This window comes from Alligator mississippiensis, unplaced genomic scaffold (genome assembly GCF_030867095.1).
Source record: "Alligator mississippiensis isolate rAllMis1 unplaced genomic scaffold, rAllMis1 scaffold_21, whole genome shotgun sequence".
Taxonomy (NCBI): domain Eukaryota; kingdom Metazoa; phylum Chordata; order Crocodylia; family Alligatoridae; genus Alligator; species Alligator mississippiensis.
In genome coordinates, this window is record NW_026775376.1 from 437313 (window position 1) to 462590 (window position 25278).

General features: G+C 50.8%; 1 long non-coding RNA gene across 1 annotated transcript; it reads right to left on the reverse strand.

The window, feature by feature from the left end:
• Nucleotides 1-333: 333 nt before the first annotated feature.
• On the reverse strand, nucleotides 334-15090 carry LOC132247323 (uncharacterized). The gene is made up of 3 exons (XR_009458629.1): nucleotides 14706-15090; nucleotides 7030-7050; nucleotides 334-5913 (listed from the first exon to the last, which is right to left on the reverse strand). It is a non-coding gene; the product is annotated as an uncharacterized LOC132247323 (long non-coding RNA).
• Between the last annotated feature and the right edge of the window lie 10188 nt (nucleotides 15091-25278).

Genomic DNA, 25278 nt, shown 5'->3' on the forward strand with positions numbered 1-25278 from the left:
ACAGAGCAGCGCCTCAGTGTAAAGAGCCATTCAAGGGCAGCTGGGTCAGAGAGATGAATTCTTAGGTTCAGGGTTTCTTGTTTGTTTCATTGCCTCTTCTGTAAAAAAAATCCCCAAAAAAATCAGAAAGCAGAAAGAGCTACTTTAATGTAACTTTATACTTCCTGGGGATCAGTGTGAAGAAAAAAAAAGAATGACTTTCAGGCTGGCCGTGTACAGATGAGCGTGGTGGTGCAGCATGTCGTGGAAAAACACATGTAGACTTTGGGGTCAGGTTAGTAGAAGCTTTATTCAGATCCACGGTACCGTGGGAAAGAGCTCAGAGTACATGGATTCACCTGCACTACAGAGAGGTCTCCGCCTCCAAAACTGAATCATGCAGTTTATATACGCTTTTAAAAAACAGACTGTTACACAGGACATAATTGCCAAAAAAAAATTCTCAGAGAAAACAGTCAAAGACAACTAGCAAGCACTCTGTTTTCTCAGGGAGATCAAGCACATACTTTTTTCTGCTATCTTCAAGGCCACGGTGAGCGAAGCAGTTGCAGGGGCGTTACAAAGAACAAACACTTTCCCTTATCCACTCTAGTATGCAGAGCCAGCAATTCCCCACAAAGCGGTTATGTCATCTTATAACTTGTATGATCAAAATTTAAGGCATTTATTTTTTCTGATTCCACAATCCCCGCTTTGAGACTCTTTAGTCTCACTTTAGCCTTGAACTTCCATTCTTATGAGTCCCTCTATTTCATCTTGCAGCCTTTCATGTTTTTTTTCAATCTGCTCACACTTGTGTAACACCACTATTCTAGACTCTGCAGTGTGTTTTTTTGCCTTGCTAAAGCTTTGCCTGCTGGCTTTTACGCAGCAGAGGATTAGTTGCACTAAGACATAAAACATTATCAGAACTATTAAGACAAACAATATTTCATACAGGATTTTCTTGCCAAGGTTCCTAAATTTGGGAACCAGGAGGTTAACCAAGACCACATTCCTTTCATATTCCATTGATTAATTTGGTGAAGTTCGACAACTTCTTTTTCAATAATCTCAGCTTGATTTTTAAGGGCACTAGAGGCATCAGGAATATATATATATACACAGCATTCAGATTTTATCAGGGCACATACTTTTCCTTTACTGGCGGTGGAGGTGGAGGAGGTAGGTTGCTATATCTTCTGCTCCACCAACCTGGCAACTTACCAGTATGGATTTTCTCATTGAATTCATCCTGGTTATACTGGGAACTCAAGCAGTCTTTTGGCTTTTGGTTCACGGGTAGGTGTGGGGGGGACAGAGGGGAGGAGGCATCTGGGCTTTGCTGGTTGCCTCCTCCTCTCCTTCCTGCTCCATGTGTCAGGATGTTCTTAAACAGGGAGCAACAGGGAGCCTGTCTGTTGGTGCCTGGAGGGGCTGGTGCCTGGCTGGTGTCTGCGCTCTCTGGAATATTCCAGGCCTGGCTGAGGTTGCTGCTGCCCTCCCTGCGGCCTCAGGGATGGAGCCATGAAGCCGCTTCCTGGAGAGAGGGAGCTGAAGTGACAGAAGCCATGGCCCAAAGACAAAGTAGTACAGAGGTCTGAGCAAGAGCTGCCACACACAGGCGAAAGAAACAGCTGGGCACAGACTGGGTTGCAGCTGAGGGAGGGGATGCACGTCAAAGAGAGAGCCCAGAGGTGCCAGGAGGAAGCAACAGGCAGGGAGACACACTGGCTGCGTGGTGGGAGAAGCAGCCCAGAGGCAGGACATCCTGGGGGCTGTGTGTGGCTGGAAACAAGCTGGGAATGGGAAGCACAGAACAGCCTCCCGCTGCCTCATCCAGCTGTGCTCAGGACCCCATGGACAGGATAGAGCCAAGGGAATCCCCGCGGTAGCTCTGGGTTCCCTTGGGGATGCTTTATCAGCAATAATGCAGACCTCCCCACCCACCCCTGCAGCCTGCATGGGACATGGTGGGTGTTGGCTTCACCTTGGTCTAGGCTGGGGTGAAGGTGGTATTTCAGTGTGCTCCCTCATACCTGTCCAGGCCTAACTTTGGTCTGGGGCAGAGGTAGTGTGATGCTTGCTGGATGACCAGAGCCAGGGAAGAGGCAGGGAAAATCGTCTTTGCCAGCCCCCGCTCCTCCCCAGGCTGGCCCCTGCTCTGTCACTGTTGTGGTACTGGGACGGGGGTGCTCAGGCTACATGCTGGGCACCAGGGAGTGGCACCCGCACCTTGCAGCCAAGAGCCCTTGGAGACCAGCTAGCAGAGCATTGCCCCAGAGGGCTTCAGTGAGGCTCTGCTGCCCCTGGCAGGCATTCAGGTTGGTGACCAGGGTGGGCTTGATGCCCCATCTGGCCAATCCCCCTGGCAGGGAAGCCTGTTGCAGCTGGTAGCTGGAGCATCTCCTCTTCCCTCCTCCTTCCCCAGCCTACAGTCAAGCTCCACAGACAGCCCCAGCACCTGCTCAGATGGCAGATCTCTTCTCAGCCCCGCAGCCCCCACTTCAGCCATGCCTCTCCCACAGGATCCTCTTTCCCAACCCCAGCACCACATCCTTTCCTCGTCTTCTGTGCTCTGCCCTGGGCCCTCCTTCCCCATCATGCTGCTGCTCCCCCACCCTGCACTGCCCGATCACACTTTGTGTCCATCTCCTGGGCTGTCCCCTGAGCCTGGAGCAAATGCCCTTATCCTGGCCACAAGCAACCTCCTCTTCCTCCTGTCTCAGCCCCAAACCCCAGACCTCCCAGCAGTTTCCCTAGTACCAATTTTCCATCCTTTACTCCTGGGATGGTTTAATTCACATCCATGGGGCACTGCCAGTACAGAGCATCGGGACAAGGCCCTATGGGTCTCAGGTCTCCTCCAGCCCAACGGCTGTGACAGGGACCCTGGAGATCTGGGCTCTCCTCCCCAGCCCTCTCCCAGAGATTGAGTTGCACCCCCCGCCCACTCCAGGGTCGTTTGTGTCCTGCCCACAGGAAGTGAGGATATTGGGCTGCAGGTGTAGGGCCAGAAACCTGGGAGATCAGGGTCCCCTCCCCTGCTCTGACACTGTGTCACCCTGGACAAGTCTCTGGAGCGCCCTGGGTCTCAGTGGAGAGACGATCATCGGCCATCCCTTGTCTTTCCAGAGTCTCTACATCAGAAGCCCCTCGAGCTTGTCTCCTACTCTGTGTCTCCACAGCTGTGAGCACAGGAGGGCCTGATCTCAGCTGGGATCTCCTGGCACTGCTGGAAGAAATAGCTAGACACTGAGAGCCAGATCCTGCCATAGGCACTGATGCTGAGCAGCACCTCGCTCCTCACATTAGGTGGAGTCACAGTGCCAGCACCTGGCAGGATTATGACATGGAAGTGCAGGGACTCTGTGCTGCTGCGATGCCCTGTGCGCTGCAGGCAGTCACAGGGCATTGTGCTGCCCCTGCACTGCTGCCTTCTCCAGGACAGAGGCACCTGGTAGCTGAGCCTGGGGTGGCAGGGCTCTGGGTCCTGGGGCCTTACAGTTCTGGTGGGTGAGGTTTGGACACCCTGTTCCTCACCCTAGCAACCTGAGGGCATCCAGCTCTCCCCTGTTCTCCATCCAGTACCTGCCACTGCATCACACACAGAGGGAGGAGCGTATCCAGCAGACACAGCCAGGGCTGGGGTCAGCACGGACTAGCTCAGCACCTCACTAGCAGGAGGCAGCAGAGCCGCCCGGGAGGGCAGCTGTAGCAGATTCTGATGGTCTCCGTGTTTCCCAGAGCAGGGCCCCTGGGTCTGAATGGTCTGTCTCCTTGTGCTCGTGACCCTGCCAAGCAGCACCCCTGGGAGTCAGGAGGCAGGGTAGAAGCTAACACTCCTGGGGAGAGGGGCCAGGAGGGCTTGTGGAAACGTGGCTTCACTCACCTGCATGTCTTTGTGCCTTGGCAAGTCCCAGAAAAGGCAGAAACCAGAGTTCAGACAAACAGGAACAAACCCCATGGGACACAGATCAGTGAGCAAGACATTGCAGAGACCAAAACCAGCACTTTCCCAGCTTTGGTGGAGAGTCCCGGGGAAGAATAGAGGGAGAGAAAATGAAAACAGATCAGCCAGTAGCTGTGATCCTTACTGAGAAAGCAGCCTCTGCTCTACATACAATCAGTGCTGGCTTCAGCAGGAATGCAGCCTGGGAGCAGATGGCAGGACTGAGTCCCCAGTCCACAGTTAGGGCCTCTGACCTATAGCACTTGTCCTTTGATGCCCTCCCACTACCAGCCCTACAAGACAGTGGGGCTGCCCCTGTGGGTGTCACTCACAGGTGCCAGGGAGGCAGAACCGGACAAAGAGCAGACCCTCCTCCTGCTCCAGCCCCTTTGTGCAGAGATGGGGCAGACAGGCTGGTCCTTACTGCATATGTGAGCAGTGCTTCGGTGCAAGTAGGGCTCAGCTGGCACAGGGCAGTGTAATCAGCACCTGTGCAAGCTGCCACCCGCTATTCTGGTGTGGGTGTCAGGACAGGGGCTGTGCTGGGGTAGATCAGGGTACTCTCCCCTCCCCAGGGACCACAGTCAACTGGGGTTGGGCATAGCAGTCCCAGTGGCTGTCTGAGAGCATTGAGACTCAGCGGTACGGCCAGGAGCATCTCGAGAGTGAGGCCCCATTCCTGCTCAACCATTCTGTTACGAGGCCTCTCTGTTGATGGGAAAGGAGCAGTTTGATTTTCAGGGTGCTTTCAATGAAGTCTGTGTCAGTAAAGCCAGAAAAGGCCATTTACCTCCCACTGTCTTGTACCTTGCTGCAAAAAGTGAGAAAAAAAAAAAGAAAGTGAATGTGGATCCCCACAGACTCTCTGTCCCCAACACAAAGGCAGCAGCCCCTGTCAGACACAGCTTCCCCGTATGGAAGCTGGGAGCAAATTGACATCCAGAGGTTAAAGGCAGAAGTAAGCAAGCAGCAAGGATTTTGGGGGGGTAGGGTGATATCTTTTATTGGATGAACTGTACAGCTGGGATAAGGGAGACCTGGAAAAATAATGTCTTGTGTTCAAAAACTTGCCAAACTTCATCCCAGCTATGCAGTTGGCCCAATAAAAGGTATGAAAACCAAAATTTCCCAGCTCTCACATAATGCCTGGACCATCACAGGTAGAACATCACTGCAGCACCTCCCAGGACAGAAGTTGACACAACAGTAGACAATGTGTGTAAGGGTCCTCTGTGCAAGACCTGTCTGTGTGCACATGTCTTCTTCTGGTCCCATGGCCCCAAAAGAGAACAGGGCTCCCCACAAGACTGACATCTTTGTGGGCTCCAGGGAAAGGCCGTGCTTAAGCCTTGAGGGGCAGAGTCTGAGAGGCCTGTCCTGCTCCCAGGCAGGAGGCAGCACAATGTCAGGTCCAGCACTCAGAAGAGGATGCTACACACAGAACCTGCACCCTATGCAGATGCCTAAATCCCCTGAGCTGGAGACAATGACTGGAGGCCAACATGGCAGTCAGGTGAGCAGGACAGTTCTGGGGGAAGCGAGGAGGGCATTTCTCTTGTTTCCAGACAATACGGTCGCTGGTATCTATCAGCAACAGTGACCCAACTCTTAGTGGTACAGGGAGGGCCGCACACCTTGGCCTCTCCCCCAGGCCCCACAGCTCTGACACTGGCTCTGCTGGGGAGGCTCCAGCAGGGGATTTACCAGCCCCAGGACAGCACATGGGTCTGACCCTGCTTGTGCTGTGTGGGGAAGGCAGCAGCAGTCACACTGCCCAGGACTGCCCCCAACAGGCACTGTCAACATGGGTGGGGCCTTGGAGCATCCTCAGGTTTGAGCCCATTCATATACAACTGTCCTTGTTAGGAGTCCTCTCTGGAGATGGGGAGGGATGTGTGGTTGGTTTTCCAGTTGTTTTCAGTGGGGGCAGGGGGTCAGTGAAGCCAGTCAAGGGCACTTACCCTCCATTGCCCTGTGACTCCCTGTAAAGGGAGAAATAACAAGAATTAATATGTGGAGCCTAACTAATTCCCTGGTCCCATCCCACACAAGGGCAGCATCCCCCTGTCTGCACTACAGGACCTGGGAGCAAGTTGCCACCCGGGGCAGAAGTACATACGGGACAAGGAATTTTTGTGGTTGGGTTGATATTTTTTCTTGGATGAACTGCACAGCTGGGATAAAGGAGACCTGAGGAAGAAAGTGTTGTGTTCAAAGGTTTGTCTAACTTGATCGCAGCCATGCTGTCCATCCAATAAGAGATATCACCCCACAATTCCCTGCCTCTCACATAATTCCTGGACCATCATGGCTACAACATCACTTTGACTCCACCCAGGACAGAAGTCAACACAGAAGAAGTGAGCATTCAGGTGTGTATTCAGGGCCTCTGTGCAAGGGCAGTCTGCAAGCACCCATGTTCTTCCTGTCCTCTTGGCCTGAAGGACAGGGCTCCTGAGAAGGTTGCCATATTGCCAGGCACCAGGGAAAGGCTCTTATAAAGCCTTGAGGGGCAGAGCCTGTGGGGTCCATCCTGGTCCCAGGCATGAGGCAGTGGTGTGAGGTCCCAGGACTCTGCAGAGGATGCGAAACAGAATCTGCACCCCACGCAGGTGCCTCAAGCCCCTAAGGTGGAGGTAACGACTGGGGACAGCATGGCAGTGAGGTGAGCAGGACCATTGTAGGGGGAAAGTGAGTCTGTTTCCAGACTGTGGAGCCCCTGGTCTACATCAGTAACAGTGACCCAATGAATGGTGGCAGAGGATGGGTCCCACACCTTGGCCTCTGCCCAGGCCCCACAGCTCTGACCCCGGCTCTGCTGGGAGAGTCCAGCAGGGACTTTCCCAGCCCCATGACAGCACATGGGTCTGACCCTGCTTGTGCTGTGGGAAAGGCAACAGGGGTCACAGTGCCCAGCACTGCCCCAAGCAGACACTGCAAACATGGCTCAGGTCATGGACTTCATGCAGGGATGGGCCCATTCACACAGAACTGTCCCTGCTAGGAGGCCTCTCTGGAGGTGGGGAGGGATGTGTGGTTGGTTTTCTGGGAGTTTCAATGAGGGCAGGCAATCAGTGAAGCCAGTAAAGGGCACTTACCTGTCGTTGCCTTGTACCTCCCTGTAAAGGGATAAAGAATAAGCATTAATGCAGAGCTCAACTAATTCCTGGTCCCATCTAAGACAGGGGCAGCGTCTCCCTGCCTGCCAATACAGACGATGGGAGCGAGTTGCTGCCTGGGTAAGAAAAATGTGAGTAGCAAGGATTTTTGTTGAGTAGAGTAAGCCTGAAGACAAATGCCTTGTATACAAAAGCTTTTTAACTAGATCCCAGTACTCAGTGCACCTAATAAAAGCTATCACCCCCAAATTTCCTTATGTCTCGCATAACTCCTAAACCATCATAGCTACAATATCACTCTAACACCATCAAGGACAGAAGTCGCCACAGAAATAGACAATGCGTGTTCACGTTGCCTATGCAAGGCTGTTTTGTGCACGCTTGTGCTCTCCCTGCCCCATGGCCCCAAAGGAGTACAGGGCTCACCAGAAAGCTGCCACCTTAGCGAGCCCTGAGGAAAGGCTGCGCTTACGCCTTGAGCGGCATAGTTGGAAGAGTCACGTCTGGTCTCAGGGGAGAGGCAGGTGGAGCGTGAGGTCCCAGCACTCAGGAGTGGATGCTGGACACAGGATCTGCAACTCGTGAGAGCCAGAGGCAGTGCCCGGACTCTTTGCAGACTCCAGGAGTTGAAAGCACCGGTGCCCCAGGGCAGTGGGAGCCAACAAAATACCCGGGTGAGCCAGGTGGTTGAAGAGGGCATGAGGACAGTTACCCACGACTCCCAACTGGGGTTTCTGGGTTACACCGGTGACAGTGATGCACCTTGTTATGGCACAGGGAGGGCGCACACCCTGACCTCTGTCCAGGAGCCACAGGTGTAACGCTGCCTCTGTTGGGGTTTGTCCACCTGGGGCCAAGCAGCCCTGTGACAAAACCCCAGGCTTTGCGCAGATCCCCTGGGCACAGGGAAGGGCTCCCTGGCTGCAGGACAGACTCCAGCCCCTTCTCAGCCTGATCCCTGTAGCTCCCTCCCTACCTCTCTTCAGGGACTGGAGTCAGGGGCCCATGTGGGCCCTTTCAGTCCCGTGTCACCTTGTCCTGCTCATCCTCTGAGCTGACCCAGCTCCCCCTGGCTCCTGGCATTGGGCCGAGGAAGGTGAAGTGTGCCCCGCAACAGAGCCATCAGCATCCCTGGATCATACAGCTGCACCTTCAGAAATGTAATACACCTCATCCAATGTACCAAATCCCCTGGTGGAAAATACATAGGAGAGACCAAACAACAACTGTGCACCAGAATGAACGCACACCAGAAATCCATCAAAGACAGAAATACCCAATTACCGGTGGGGGCACATTTCTCACAAGAAAGCCACTCTCTCTCCAATCTCTCAGTCCTGATCCTCAAAGGAAACTTACACAACACGTCCTAGAGATGAGCCTATGAACTCCACTTCATCAACCTCCTGGATACTAAAAGTCATGGACTAAACATAGACATTGGATTTTTGACACATTATAATCTGCCTGGCAACTGACTCCCCAGCCCAGCCCCTGACCTCTTTACTTTTCATCCCATCCAGGAAGAGCGCACACCGACTGCTGAAACCTCCTTAGCCTGACGAAGGGTTTTTGAACCGAAAAGCTTGCTTAATAACTATTCTCCAATATTTGGGTTAGTCTAATAAAAGATATCAGATTCACCCGAGGAACCTTGTCATTTGAGTGAGGCATTGACCTGGGCTGGACACAGGGGGGGGCTCCATCCTAGGCCAAGCCCTGGCTTTGTGGCTAGTCTCTGACCCTAGTTGTGAAGATGAGGAGAACCTGCCGCTTGGAGCAAGGTGGAGGAGATGAAGGGGAAAAACAAGATGGTTTCAGTCTGCCATTTTGTTTGTGAGCAAGTCATGTAGCCAGGTCATGACCTTGCTGTTACAGGCTGGTTTAAACTCTTTCCCCCCCCCCTCTTTCTCCAGTAAGAAGTTGAAGACATGTGCAGACTTGTCTGTGTCATGGCTAATGTTGATTGGTTTATACTGTTGCTATGCTTATGACATCACATTTTCTATATTACCCCCTCACTGCCTATGTTCAGAGTCAGACCTCATGGCAAAATTCTGAATTCGTGTATGACTCATGTAGATTGGACAAAAGTAGAAATTTGCAAACAAAATCCTGACGAGCATCCAGCCGATTTTCAAAATCGACTTTGTGCAGCAATCCAAAGACATACTGGCATTGATCCTGCTGCAGACAACATGCGAAGGTTGATAGTTACCACCTACGTAAAGAATTTACAGCCGAAGTTACAAGAAAAATTACAGCAGTTGGTTCTAGGCTGGAAAAGAAAACAAATGACTGAAATTGTTCAGGCATGTATCGATTTATGGGAACAACAGCAGGCGGAAAAGGAAAAAAGAAAAGAACTTAAGGACTAACCTAATGGCTTTAAAAATCCAGAATTTAGAACAAAAACGGCGTACTGATCCTCGCCCATACACCCAACCTCGCAAAGACTTTTATCCTGGGGCCCCAACGTCCGATCAGAGCTCTCACCCAAATTTTAGCTGCAGACCAAGTGCACCTCCTTTTCAGCTGCATTCCCAACGTGGACCGCATCCAGATGATATTTGCAATTATTGCAAACAAAAAGGACATTGGAAAACAAACTGCCCAAACCGGCCTCAACCAGTCTGCTCTCTAGCTTCCCACTCTCCAAAATCTCCCCAGTGACGGTTTTCAGAGGCTTCTGTATCTCCTGACTGGGCCTTACTAAATTCTCTTATAAAAGCCTCTGAAGACGCTAGTGTAACCATAGTGGTCAATGAACAACCTCATGATTTCTTAGTAGATACGGGAGCCTCTATGTCCACTATAAAGTGCGAGGAAGCTAAGGAACTTGTGCCTACAACTAAAATAGTTAATGCAATTGGAGTAGGGGGTCAGGTCATTCCACATGTATACGCTAACCCTGCTCTAGTTAAAATAGGACCTCTGTCTGCTGAACATGCCTTTTTGTTAAGTCCTACTGCTCCAGTAAACTTGTTAGGAAGAGACTTGCTGTGTAAATTAGGTGCCACAATCTACTGTTCCCCTGAGGGTATATATTTAGATCTGCCCTCTGATCAGACCCAAAATTTAATGCTCTTGTTCTCTACAGACCCTGAGAATAACCAAATAGATGGAGACTCCTCCAACTCCCCATCTCTTTTGGATGTTTCAGAGTCCTTGTGGGCTTCCCACCTCAACGAAACGGGGAAACTCTTGAACATTGAGCCAGTTCAGTTAACATATAATGCATGCAAACCTTTTCCTGCAATAGATCAGCATCCCCTTTCCCGCGAAGCTGAAGAAGGTATCGCCCCGGTCATTGATGCTCTTTTGCAACAGGGTGTTTTAATCCCAACTCGCTCTCCCTGTAACGCTCCTATCCTACCCGTGAAAAAGCCAGGGAAAACAGATGAGCATGGAAAACCTGTTTAATTTTTCTTAAATCTTGTACAAAACGATAATCAATTTGTTGTCCCTTTGCATCCTGTGTGCCTAATCCCTCTACCATCCTTAGCATGATTCCCGCCTCTGCTACTTTTTTTTTTTCTGTTGTTGATTTATGTTCTGCCTTTTTCTCTATCCCAGTACACCCTGACTCCCAATTTTTTTTTGCATTTACCTACAAAGGAAGGCAATATACGTGGACACGTTTGCCTCAAGGGTTTACTGAAAGCCCTTCTATATTTCCCTCAAGCGTTAAAAAAGGATTTAGATACTATAGTTTTGCCTTGTAACTCAGTACTTATTCAGTATATTGATGATCTTATGGTTGCCTCAGAAAGCAAAGTTGCCTGTGTTACAGACACAATTCAGCTCCTGAAATGTTTAGCCCAACAAGGTCATAACGCTTCTAAAGCTAAGTTGCAGTTCTGTCAGCCAAAAAGCTATATATCTAGGGCACGAAATCTCCAAAGTACGTAGACATCTAACCGCAGATCGCATTTCTGCTGTTCTTTCTCTCCCCAGACCCGCTACCAAGAAGCAGCTTAGAGGATTTTTAGGCTCTGCATCTTATTGTCGGTAATGGATACCTAACTTTTCTTTACTAGCTAAACACTTAAACGAGCTTACTAAGGATGATTCTCCTAATAACCCTCTCCCACGGACCGAGCACCATGAACAAGCCTTTGTTAGCCTAAAAACTGCACTAGTCTCTGCACCAGCATTGGGATGCCCTGACTATGATAAACCCTTTACACTATACTGTCATGAAAGAGAAGGTGTTGCTGCTGGAGTCCTAACCCAACCTTTTGGTTCTTCTTACAAACCAAGTGCTTACTTTTCTTCCTTGCTTGACCCTGTTGCTCAAGGATTTCCACCTTGTTTGCGTGCTGTAGCTGCTGCTGCATCACTTTTAGAAAAAGTCAGCAGCTATAGTTTTAGGATCTCCCCTTACCCTTGCTGTTCCCCATGCTGTCTCTGCCTTGTTAAATCATGGGAAAACTCAACACTTGTCTTCTCAAAGTTTATCTTCTTATGAATGCACTATTCTAGCTGCCGATCATGTTACTATTGGTCGTTGTAATTTTTTAAACCCTGCTTCTTTTACCTTTACCGCACGATGGAGATACTCACTTGTTAAATCATGACTGCATTACTCAGACAGATCAGGTATTCACCCCGCGTCCAGATCTCACAGATACGCCTCTAGTTAACCCTGATTGTATTTTTTTCGTAGACGGCTCATGCAAAAGAGACGCGACTGGGCAACTTCGTGCTGGTTTTGCTGTATGTTCACCACATGCAGTCATTGAAGCTCACAGTCTTCCTGGTAGCCGGAGAGCGCAACCCGCTGAACTAATAGCCTTAACCCGTGCTTGTATTCTAGCTGAAAATAAGTCTGTTAATATTTATACTGATTCCCATTATGCCTTTAAAGTGTGCCACTCCACAGGTCAGATTTGGAAGCATCGTGGATTCCTTACCTCTTCTGGGTCTCCTATTTCTCATGCTCCTTTAATTAATGCCTTGCTGGATGCCATTTTACTCCCTAAACAGATTTCCGTTATGCACTGTAAAGCTCATACAGGAGGTTCTGATGATGCGAGCCAAGGAAATGCTTGTGCAGATAAACATGCGCAGCATGCAGCCCTTGATGGTACCCCACTTGCCATTCCCTTTTGTCTAGTCCTTGATCTTTCAACCTCTAACATTTCTCTTCTCCAGGATGCAGCTCCAGAATCAAAAAAACGCGAGTGGCTTTCTGCCGGCTGTATCTTACATTCCGATACCTTGTGGAAGTCTCCTGATGGGCGCATCATTCCCCCTAAAACCCTTGTCCCTCATCTTGCACGCGCATCCCATGAAATGGGACATGCGTGCAAAAAGGGGGGTAGCAGAAAACATTTTAAGATACTGGTATGCACCCACTATACACGCAGAAGCGAAAAGGATCTCACAAACTTGTACAATATGCTTGCAACATGGAATTAGCAAACCCACATATGTCCAGGCTAGTGCCACTCCCTGGTCTTATGGACCATTTCAAAACTTACAAGTAGATTTCATTGATTTACCGCCTAGCAAAGGGTTCAAGCATGTCCTTGTCATTGTGTGTCACTTCAGTGGGTGGACAGAAGCTTACCCCACTAGAAGAGCAGATGCAGTCTCTGTAGCAAAGAAATTAATGACCAAATTGATTCCACGATTTGGCATACCACTTACATTAGATTCAGACCAGGGACCGCATTTTACTTCTCAAATCAAAAAGGTTCTTAGTAAAGCTTTAGGATTTTCATGGAAATTTCATACACCCTATCATCCAGCAAGCTCAGGGAAGGTAGAACGCATTAACCGAGATATTAAATCAAAATTACCCAAACTTTGTAAACAAACTGGACTTTCTTGGCCTGACATTCTTCCGATTGTGCTAATGCACCTCAGGAACATGCCTAATAGAAAACACGGACTTACGCCATATGAAGTTTTATTTGGTAGGCCTATGAATGTGGGTTTAAACCCTATCAAAGAGATTAAAGCAGTAGATCTGTTAGAAGGTTACGAAAGTGTGTTAAGTTATTGCAAAGGACTCATGAAGACTGTCAAAGCTTTGTTTTTACAGGTCAGTGCAGCTTTACCCATTCCAACTGATGTCTTTGAAACCTAGTGATTGGGTCCTAGTAAAGGAATTTTGCCGAAAAGACTGCCTGCAACCTAGATGGAATGGACCCTATCAACTCCTGCTAACCACTAATACTGCCGTAAAGGTTGATGGAAAGTCTGCCTGGATACAGGCATCTCATTGCAAAAGGACATTAACGCCAAAGAAAGAAGAACAAGTCAACCCAGAACCAGCCCAGTTGGAATTAGATCCCACTCAAATGGAAACTGAGGAAGAAGGTCTCCAAGAAACGAGTGCGGATACCCCTCACCTTGTTGAGTCCCCTCACAACTATAACCTTCGTCCTAGAAGACAAGCCAAGAAAAGGTAACTGCTCAGTGCTATTAACACCAAGGTGAACTCAGACAACGAAACCCAGAAGAATTGCCTGCAGAGGCAAGCCAAAAAATACTTGCCAACATGACTACTAAGTTTATTATGGCTACAGTGCTACTTAATTTAGCCGTATTAGGTGCCCCCAACGCATACCTTGGTCTGCTACAAAAGGTATCAATAGCTCTAAATGCCTCAGATTGCTGGATGTGTGGTCTTAGTTCTAGGGCTTATAGCAAAGGATTTCTTATGATACCTCACCCCTTGAGTTTAGAAAATTTAACTGTGCGGTGGGCAGACCCAAATAATGCCACTTGGACTGATGCAAGGTACCTTATGGCGATTCCTTTACAGGGAGAGATGTGTTAGGTACGCAACTACTCCCAACAAAAATTTTATTCAGTGGGAAATAGTAGTTGTAAACATTATGATATGGGAAAAGGAGTGTGGATGAACAATCATACTAAAGAGAGAACATGGTGTCAAAGTTTTAATGGATAGTATAGTCCAAATAACCAGACTACCGGAACTGGCGCAATATCCTGCAAACCAATGAAGTGGTCACATATCACCATATGGGAATGTTTTATTTTAGGAGGGCATTGCTATAGAGATGGCACCATAAAGTCAGCATCTCCTGACAGTTTGGGAAGGCCATCTCCTATTGGAGGTCGGTTTACCCTAGACTGGTATGATGGCTCCTTTAGTAATAACCAGGCCCTGCAAGAAACCTATTGGGTATGCGGGACTAAAGCCTAATATCATCTACCGCCAAATTGGTTCGGATCTTGTTATCTAGCTTGGCTAACCCCTCCAGTCAGAGTTACAAAGGTTCTGCCTCCGGGGCATCACCGAAATAAAAGAGAAAGCCCCAAGGTAGCAGATCGAGAACAAGATGCGATAGCTACCCTTGAAACTTATAAAATCCTTTAACCGTGGGAAAAGGAATAGGGTGTTCTGTAGCAGGAATAATTCCACTAATTACTGGTCCAGCTATCTCCTGTTTGGGAAGATATACCCTGTGACTACAAGCAGTAGTTGAAATATTGGCCCTAGAAACTGAAACTGCCATAGCCAGTCTGGGAAACGCTATAAAGATCATAGCCCGAAATCAAGATAATTTATGACTAGTGGTTATGCGGAACCGATTAGCCCTTGACTATGTTTTAGCATCTGAAGGGGGTGCCTGCGCTGTAATAGGCCAAGAGTGTTACACTTATGTAAACAGTACCTTTGAATTAGTAGATGTCACGGTGGGGTCCTTCAGGAGGGCCGTGATCTCCTCGAGGTCCCTCGCTCCGTGTCAAGGCCAGCCCAAGGCACCCTCTAATTCTCGCCCGCCATGTCTTGCTGGTAAATATAAGGTTGGGAGGCTGCCTATGACTCCCTGGGCACGGCTACTCGGGACCTCTGTCCCCACGTGTTCCTGGACCCCTGGGGGTCTCCCGATACGGTGGGTGTTCCCCGGACACTCTAGCCGTATGGGCTATGTGTGGCTCCTACCACCCCTAATACCACGCCCCAAGCCTCGCTGATGTGAAAGACGTTGTTAAGTTAAAATACACGTATGCCCACTCTTGGGCCTTCTCTACAATAGACTAGTCCCCTCTGGGACATCCTCTCGAGCCACCGGTCTTTTTGGGCCCACCCCACTACCACCCTTCCTGATACGGGCTCACCGCACTGCTACTCCCCGCCCTCTCGGGGGCAACCGCAGCACCTTGCCCTTCTCTGGGTTTTCCGCGATGCTAGCCTGTTACCGGGCTCCTCAGAATCGCCCCGCTCTAGGGCTCCTCAGTAATCACCCCTCCCTGGGGCTGGGGTCTATGCACCCCGCAAGAGATGCCCTTGCTGGCGTCTGCTGCGCCCATCCTGGGCTTCCTAATATGGCGCTCCCCCTCTTTGGGGCTCGCCGTGCCCACACTGGGCTTCCCAATAGTTCAATATGGCACTCCCCCTCTTTGGGGCTCGCCGTGCCCACCTCGGGCTCCCTGATAAAAATCGCCCCTCTCTCTGGGGCTGGGGTCTACGTGCCCTGCACACAACCCGGGGTCTTCGTTCCCCGCCCGCAACCCACTGGTTGCGCTCCTTGCCGCCAGTTGCTCCTGCACTGGCGCGTAAACTGCGCCTTCACTGGCGCTGTAAGAATGATGCGCCCTCCTGGCGCTAGACCGTGCCCTCACTGGCGCTGGGGCACCCCACCTCTATGGGGTCCCTATGAGAACACTGCGCCCTCCTTGGGCGCTGGGGCCCCCACACTCCTGTGGGGCCCTTTATGAGGACACTGCACCCTCTTGGCGCTAAGGCACCCCACACTTTCTGGGGTCCCTATGAGGCTCAGCCACTCCTCTCTGAGCTAACTGACCTCACGACTCTGCCCTGTAACTCTCAGGGCCTAGCGCGCCCTCACTGGCGCCAGGGCCTCACACTCCCTTGCGAGTCCCTGATGAGGCCTCCTCCAACCCCTACAGCCTCACCCAAACCTCCGGTTGTAATATCACAAATACAACTTCAAGCCTCCCGGCTGTAACTCAAAACACAACCCAAAGCCGCCTGGCTATAACTTAACATCATGGCTTAACTCCGCTCAAGCGGTACTTGCTGTTAGCCCCATGAGCTCCTGCCTCTCTGGCTGCTGGCAGAGAACTGCTAGCCTAGCCTCAGCCCTGGGCTTTATAAGGGCTAAGCCCTGCCCCCTACAGGCAGCTGGCTCCCCTTAGTTGCTCCGGCAACCCGCAGCTGTGCTTGTTACCCTGGCAACCCGCAGCTGTGCTCAATTGGCTCTGCCAGGGCTCTCTCCCTGGCAGTTTCTCCTCTCTGGGAGCAGGCACTGAGGTGCCCTGCGACAGTAGAAAACCAAGTTAATAATGCGATGGTTCATGCTGCAAAAGCCGCTGAAGCAGCCTTCGTTCCCAAAGATTCTTCAGTAGATTGGTTTGCTTGGTTAGATCCTAGGGAATTATTCAAAGGTCTGCTTGGGAAAATAATGTCTGCTTTGTGTATGGGTTTAATTTTAGGGTTAAGTTTGTATGTGATTGTGCAGCTAGTTTTATGTTGCACAAAGTTGTGTGTTAAAAAGGCTGAACAAACTATCTCATCTATTTCCAAAGAAACGGTTAAAAATATGATGTTAGAACTAGGAAATAATGAAATAGAGCAAGAGAAACTATGGACAGACCTGTGCCAAATAGAAATAGAGTGATCCTCCTTCGGAAGGATCAAAGGGGGGAAATGAAGGGGAAAAACAAAATGGTTCCAGTCTGCCATTTTGTTTGTGAGCGAGTTATGTAACCAGGTCATGACCTTGCTGTTACAGACTGGTTTAAATTAGGGGTTTTTTTTCTGTTTCTCCAGTAACAAGCTGAAGACATGTGCAGACTTGTCTGCATCGTGGCTAATGTTGATTGGTTTATACTGTTGCTATGCTTATGACGTCACATTTTCTATATTACCCTACACTGCCTAATGTTCAGGGTCAGACCTCATGGCAAAATTCTGAATTGGTGTATGACGCTGACCAGAAATGCATTCTTTATTAAACTAAGTCTTTAAACTTTGATTGGCCTGTTCGTTTGAGCCTCCGCCCAACGAACCTGGGGACGAAGTTTTCCCCCACAGCAGCCAAGTGGGTTTAGATTGGATCCCAAGAAGCACGTCTCCACTGTTAGAACAGGGAGGCCGTGGACTAGACGCCAAGGGAAGTGGTGGCTTCTCTGTCACTGGAATTGTTCCAGAAGATGTTGGATGGCCTGTGCTGGGGGATGATCTAGGTGTAGTGATGCTTGTGGTCTAGCACAAGGGTCTGCCTGGGCCTGAGGAGTGCTCATAAGGATGGGAAGTGACTCCTTTTCAGTTATGGTGCGAGGGCCCCCGGCTGTGACAAGAGCCTATGTTCCCTCTCTGCAGCTACATCCCCATGGGTTTGCTTCCCCCAGGGTAGTTCATGCCCTGAGTGCAGCCAGACAGGGTCTGTTGCCCCGTTATGAGCTCACAAGGACCCTCCCATTCTGACCTCACGATGATGTCACTCCTTGACTGTGGCCACCGTTGGTGCCCCTCTCCAGAGACCTGTCTCTGCCAGCCTGAGAGGCTGGTGTTGAATCCCTCAGGGCGGGGATCTCCCTCCCTTGTCTGCATGACAAAAGCCTGGTGCCTGGGAGGCGATGCTCTGATCACCTGGGCAGGGGGGAAAGGCCCGGCCCTGCGCGCGGGCCCAGGTAGCCAGGGATGCTTGGTAGACTGGTTGGCTTGTGGCCAGTATTGGCAGCTTTGATTGGACCGGGCTACTGAGGTCAGAGAGGTTATTTAAGGGCCCGGGGCCAGGAAGAAGGCAGCCATTAGCCATGCGGTCATCCAGGTGAATCTGAAACTGTCTCTCTCCTCATCACCGCATGCTCCAAGAGTGATCTGCCTCCAGAGGAAACTCCAACCACCTCTGGATGATGCGAGTGAGTATGCTACTCGAGATCCGATTAGATTTTGAGCTTACAGTAATTCAGATGCGTGTTTAAACGACTACCTCAGCCATGCTGGTTTGCTCTATGGGATTCCTCTGATATTCCTCTGATATTATTCTACCTTTTACCCTGTTTCTGTCCTACCCCCTGTAATCAATAAAGTTCTCCTTTGTGACCGGTGTGGGAGACTTATTGAGGGGTGGGTCTAAGTTATGCCTAGGAGGGCCCTTAGGTCTGCGGACTAAGGGAGACTTCCCTAATCAGCCCCTGACTTGGGGAAGTGCCCCAAGTGCTTGTATTGGGTCTAGGACCCATTGGACGATCAGGCCTGTGTTCTCCAAGGTGCGCAGAGCCAGAATTGAGTCCAGAGCCTTGGATGGTGGCAGTGGGAACCCCAGGCTAGCGGGTGTGCTCCAGGGAAGGGGTCGGCCGGAAGGGAGGCACCCCAAGGGAGGCACTCAGAGCCTGAAGCGTGGTCGGGTGCAGGGTGGTGGGCGGCTCAACGCAGGAGCATCCCCTACTGGCCCGCCACACGTGGTGGTAGCGGTGGGATCCGAATACCCTGCTGTATTTGAGGCATAATTTGGGAAAAGAAATAGAGTCACTGAAATCCCTTGAGCAAACAATTTCTAATTTGGCCTCGGGTCGACTGGATAGGGTAGAGAGTCAGGATGGCGGACAAGTATGTCCGGATGACTGTGCCCGAACTGAAAGAACTGGCAAAAGAGAGAGGCCTTCACGTGAAGAAAGGGCTAAAGAAGGATGAGCTGATTAAACTCTTGTGTACCGGCGAGTCAGGACCAGCGTCAGCTTCACGCTCGCCAAGTCCTGAGCTCGACCCAGGAACACACCCCCGCTTGCCAAGCCCAGAGGCTGCCGGGAGATCACCCTCCGAGAGGGAGCAGCAGAGACTCCATGAGATACAGCTGAAAAGGATGGAGTGGGAAGACAAGAAGGAACAGCGCCGGCTGGAGGAGAAACAGCTGGAAGTGAAAAGGATGGAATTGGAGGCCCAGCGCGAGAAAGAGCAGCTGGCAATGAAAAGGCTGGAGCTGGAAGCCCAGCGCAAGAAGGAACGGGAACAACGACAGCTGGAGGAAAAGAGGATGCAGATGGAGCTCGAGCAGAAAAAGCTCGACGCTCAGCTCCATTTGCAGACCAACGGGGGAAACGCGAATCCTCCGCATGCGTCCGGGGAACAGCTCAAACTGGACGTCTCCGCCTTCGCTCGCTACCGAGAGGGAGACGATCCTGCGGTGTTCCTAAGCAACTTCGAAAGACAAGCCCAGCGGTGTAAGGTGCCGGAGGAAAAGATCATGATATACTTGTCTGCCCTGGTGGAAGGCGACATGGCGGTGGTCCTGAACAGCCTGCCCTCAGATGCAGCTGATGACTATAATGCCTTCAAAGCTGCAGTGTCTAAAAGGTTCCAGTTAGGACCAGAGTATTTTCGGAAGAAATTCCGGAATACGCTCCCACTTCCCGGAAAGTCATTGACTGATTATGGGGCCCTGTTGGAGGACACATGCCATAAATGGTTGGCCAAAGCCAAGGTTGACACTGTAGAAAAGACACGCCAGCTCATGGTGCTGGACCAATTCTATTATTGCTGTCCGAGAGAGGTTAAGACCCTGGTCAGGGACAGGGACCCCAAAAATGTTCACGAGGCCGCTGAAATTGCAGACCGACTGTTGCTAAATTGTGAGAAGCCTCCCTACTCTGGGAAGGAACAAAAAGGGTTCCAAAGAGGGGGGAAGGGAGGCCCAGGTCAAAAAGGGGAAAGAGGGCCACCTCCTGCAGAGCGCAAGGCGGCCCCTGATTCGGACAAACCACCCAATGCGGAAAGGAGGGGGTGCTATAACTACAGGGAGCAGGGCCACATCAAGCCCAACTGCCCAAAGCTGAGCAATAGACCCAGGCCCGTCAGGCGTGCAACAGCTGTGAGCAGCGAGGGGGAGGGCCGGAGCTACTCTGAGGGGAGTGTCTATTGCTACAGGATCACAAACTCAGAGGAGGTGATGGCCCCCCACCGGACCATGATCACAGTAAAGGAGAGGACCCTTGTGGGGGAACTGGACACAAGGTCCAGTGTGACACTAATCAATTCCAACCTTGTCTCGCCTGCAGACATAATTCCGGGAAAGACCCTTACTGTTCAAGGAGTGGGGCCCTCACCTCTGACGGTACCGGTAGCCCATGCCCCCGTCGTGTGGAACGACTGTGCAACGTACCTGGAAATGGGGGTACTGGAAGGGGCTCTGGTCCCCATCCTGGTGGGACGGGATCTTATGGGGCAGGAATCCCAGCTCCGGAGGTGGGAACAGACCCAAGAGCCAAAGCCCTGCACTGTTCATGTGGTGATCCGCCTGCAGAATCCGAAGGCTAAAAAAGGGGGGTTAGAAAATCCCCAGGAGACAGCCACACCATTGGCCACAGGGGAAGGGACCCCTGCAGATGGCGATTGCCCCCTGGTCCCGGAAGGAACTAGCGACCCGGAGGGTGGGTTAAGTGACAGTCCCGGGGAGGTGTGTATTCCGTCAGTGGCAGAGGGAGGTGAGCCTAGCAGGGAGGAAACCCAGGAAGTCCCTGAGGGTGAGAGTGCACTCCCTGCAGGAGCACCTGCACTCCCTGCTGATTGCCTAGCTGGGCAAGAGGAGCTCAAGCGGGAGGTTCGGGGGGACCCCAGCTTGGAGGGACTCCGGCAGATGGCTCAGGAGCAAGAGACTGAGTTCTCTCCGGACAAAAGGGAACAGGTGGTCTGGGATAAGGGGCTTCTCTATCAGTTGTGGGTGCCAAAGAACCATGCCGAGACCTGGGAGCCCCAGCGCCAGTTCATTGTACCACGGAAATACAGACGGCAATTGCTTGCCACGGCTCACGATCTACCATGTGCTGGTCACATGGGCAGGGAACGGACATGCCAGCGGTTGCAGGTGAACTTTTTTTGGCCCAGAATTGCCCAGAATGTGACGGACTACTGCAAATCCTGCGAGACATGCCAGAGGACGGGCAAAAGCGGGGACAAGAGAAGGGCTCCCCTGCAGCTCCTCCCGATCATCGACCAACCCTTCCACAGGGTGGCAGTGGACATTGTGGGACCGCTGAAGCATAGGACTCGTAGAGGAAAGAAATACATACTGACTCTAGTGGATTTTGCAACACGGTACCTGGAGGCAGTTGCCTTGACCTCCATCGAGGCACCCGTGGTTGCTGATGCCCTCATCAAGGTCTTCTGCCAGCTGGGTTTTCCCTCTGAGATCGTGACGGACCGGGGTGGGAACTTCATGGCGGAGGTGATGAAGTGCCTGTGGGACTGCTGTGGGGTGCAACACCTTAAGACCACAGCCTACCACCCTCAGACAAATGGGCTGGTGGAAAGGTTCAACGGGACATTGAAAGGGATGCTCAAGGCCTATGTGGACTCCAACCCCAATGACTGGGATGAGAAACTGCCGCATCTGCTCTTTGCCTACCGGGAGGTGCCCCAGGAGTCCACTGGGTTCTCGCCCTTCGAGCTGATGTTCGGGAGGCGAGTTCGAGGTCCTCTCGATTTGGTGAGAGAGGAGTGGGAAGGGAAGATCACTTCCACAAAGACCTCCGTGGTGGAGTATGTGCTTGACTTTCGTCAGAAACTGACTGACATGATGAAGGTGGCACGGGACTCCCTCGGACAGGCCCAGGAGAAGCAAAGGTCCTGGTATGATGAGAAGGCCCGCTTACGTACCTTTGAGTGGGGTGATAATGTGAAGATTTTCCTACCACTAAAAACAGACAAGCTGCAAGGTGCTTGGGAAGGTCCTCATCCTGTCCTGGACAGACTGGATGATGTGACCTATGTAGTGGCTATTAAGGGTAGAAAACCTAAGACAGTTCACGTGAACATGCTTAAACCCTACTATGACAGAAAGGAGATGGTATTCTGGGTTCCCTCTGTTGAGGGAACACTGGAGGACCTGGAGGAGCCGGTCATGTAGGCTAGTGGGTGTGCTCCAGGGAAGGGGTCGGTCAGACGGGAGGCACCCCAGGGAGGCACTCGGAGTCTGGAAGGTGGTCGGGCGCAGGGAGGTGGGTGGCTCAATGCAGGAGCGCCCCCTACTGGCCCGCCACATGGACCCCCCCCCCCCCTTTGAACATGATAGGATCCAAATCCTTTTTTAGGATCTGGGAAAACAGGGTGGGGGACTCTGTATATCCCTGAGGGAGTCTTGTCCAGGTATATTGGAATCCCTGATAAGTAAATGGAAACAGATACTGGCTATCCTTATGAACTGGGATAGAGAAAAAAGCAGAACAAAGGTCCACTACTGTGAAATATGTAGCATCTGAAGCGATACAGGAAAGAATAGTGGCAGGGTTAGGGACCACAGGGAAAGCAGGTAAAACAGCGGCATTTACAGCTCAAAGGTCTTGCACAAAGCGATACGTATCTTTACCAGGTTTCTTGACAGGTAGGATACGTGTGTTACAAGGGGATCGTATTGGGACAATAATCCCTTGCTCAAGGAGTGAGGAAACGACAGGCTTGATCCCTTCCTCAGCTTCCTTTGAGATGGGGTACTGTGGGACACGAGGAAGTGGCTTGGCAGGGTTCAAGGTGATATGCACTGGTTCAGCACTCAGCATGTGCCCCACTTCATTCGCATGTGTGGACCACAGCTGTGGAGGTACTCGTGCCAACAGTTCCTCTTGAAAGTAGGAAGTGTCAGGATCAGAGTACTCCTGGGTTAGCAAAGCCACAAGCTCGGTTTCCCTATGTTCCGGTACCTCAAGGTAAACACCATCTGGGCTACAATAAATCACTCATCCCAGTTTACACAGCAAATCCTTACCAAGAAAATTGACAGGTGCACAGGGGCTAAGAAGAAAGGCATGATTTTCAGACAAAGGGCCAATAGATATTGAGACAGGTTCAGAGACGGGATGTGGGATATGTTGTCCGCCTATACCTATAGCATTTACAGTTTCAGGAGAATAAGGTAGGAAAGGAAACTCAGAAGCCTTTAGCGTGGAGCGGGATGCTCTGGTGTCGACAAGACAGGAGACAGGTTTACCAGAAATAAGGCATTCAACAAATGGACCAGATTGGTCAGTAGCAAGCAAAGGAGCGATGATGTCACTGTCTCTCAGGCTGTCCTATTCAACACTGGGAAAATTGACAAGAAGAGGAGGTGGGGGCTGGGGGCTGGGTCCTTGGCCGGGGCGGTTGGGGCATTCTGATTTCCAATCTCCTTCTTGCTTGCAATAATGACATTGGTTCCCATAGCCTGGGTTTTGTGGGCCCGAGGATCTATCTCTTCCTCTGAATCTACCCGGGCATCCCCTTCCCCGTCCTCATCCCCTTCCTCTACCTGGACCCTGCAACTGAGAAATCTGTAAGGCCATTAACTTAAACTCGGCATTGTCTTTAGACCGTTCCAATTTGTTATGAAAATGGTTAGCCGCAGCAAGGACTTCAGTCAAATCTTTAGTTTCCCAGCCAGTAATTACTGTTTGAATTTTCTCAGCAATTTTAGGGTTAAGTCCCTGGACGAATGCTGCCACTATTGCTTGTTTAGCATTTCTAACAGGGTCATCCATTCCTGAATACTGTTCAAATGCCTGTTTGCGGCGTTCCAAATAGTCACCGGGGTGTTCATTTTTGTTTTGTTTACAGGTATTTATTTTGGTTCAGTCTGCCTTTTTTGGGCAAATTGTGAGAACTGCCTGTACCAAAGCATTTCTCTTGTCAATAAAGTCTTGGCCAATCCCTGGGTTTTGATCTGGCCAAGTACAGGCAGCGTAGAGACGCAGCATAGTTTCCTTGGGCAAAATGGATTGCATGAGCTGATTAATGTCAGCCCATGTTGGATTATAACAATTTATAACAGTCTGCAATTCTTCCTGACATTTTTCTGGGTCTTCCCTGATTTTGGGGAATTTTTGAGTTAAATTGTAGAGATACTTGGAGTCCAGGGTGCATGCAGTTACTATATTTTGCCTGGCATTTGTCTTAGGGGGTAAACTTGTGCAGCTAGGGATCTAAGATTGATGGGAGATCTTTCCATGCCTATTCCCATTCTTCTAAATACTCCTGTGGTGGGTTGTGACCCAGGAGTAAATTGCCACACTGGTGATGATTGAGTGGCAGGTATGGTGGACGAGTCCGGACTATTAAGCTCCGTAGATGAATTTACTGAAGGAGCTTCAGCTAATGGGTTACTAGCCTGGGCTGCAGCCTGATGTTGAACCGGTTGTTGCTGTTGTGGGAGTCCCAGGAGAGCAGGGTTCGAACAAAGGTCAAGGATATCCTCTGCTGGCTCCGGTGGTGGGGGCGCCCCGGGCAATGCTGGATACATCGGAGGGGTGGCCGGCGAGTAATTTGGGGGAGCAGCCAATTTCTCCCGGACAGCTTTTAACTGCTGTTTTAATTTTTCTTGAGAGTCTTTTAGACTCATAGTTTGAGATTCTGTCCGCCTTTTGGACATTTCATCATACCAATAAAAGAACGCGTCCCACTGGTTTTGTGATGTTTTGGATCCATGGGACTCTAAAGCCTCTTTTAGGTGCACTATTTTATCCTGATCAAATGTTCCTTCTTGTGGAAAATACTTCACGGGATCATCCCTAGTATACCAGTTCCACTTCTCCAGGTACTTGCAAGCCTCGGGAGAATAGTGTGTGTACGTAAAGTACGCCAGAGTCCCCTTAGGGGGGACAGGAACTTGTTTAGACTGACTTATTCCCATTTTCAGTCACACAGGGACATGTAGGATAGGCTTATTTAGGATGTTCGGGCCGCTCAGTGCCTTGCCCTGCAGTTTTTCACCGCCCAGACAAAAGGCTTCTGACCCAACACCGGCTCATACAATGGAAATGGGGAGGGAAACACAAGAGGGACCCTTTCACTCCTGCTCTCGGCAGAAGCTACTGGGACAAGGGGTTTGGAAAAGACAAAATCACTCAGACACCCTGTGACTGGGTCACGAGGTTTCAGCTGGGCCCCCTTGCTTCCAAAACTGCCCTGTCAGGCAGAATTGGGGCGGCTGAACCCAACCGTAGTCTCATACCTGGTCAGTGGCTCATATTTCTAAACACACACACGCATGCATTCATTCAGTCAGCCAGACCTCCTCCCCCACACCGCATTAGTTAATTAACTACAAGCCCGATGTGCTGTTGGATGAAGGTGCCTCAAACACTTTCTCCCTAAATAAAATGTTGCACAAACTGCTAGTTTCGTGCCCCTGGAGGCTTGTCCAATCCACCCCCAGGAGAGAGTCACGCACACAGGCTAGGTCCAATTTCAAATTTATTGTTTGCAAACAGATCGACCAGGGAGCTGAGCCGCTCAAATCAGAGTCGACCCCA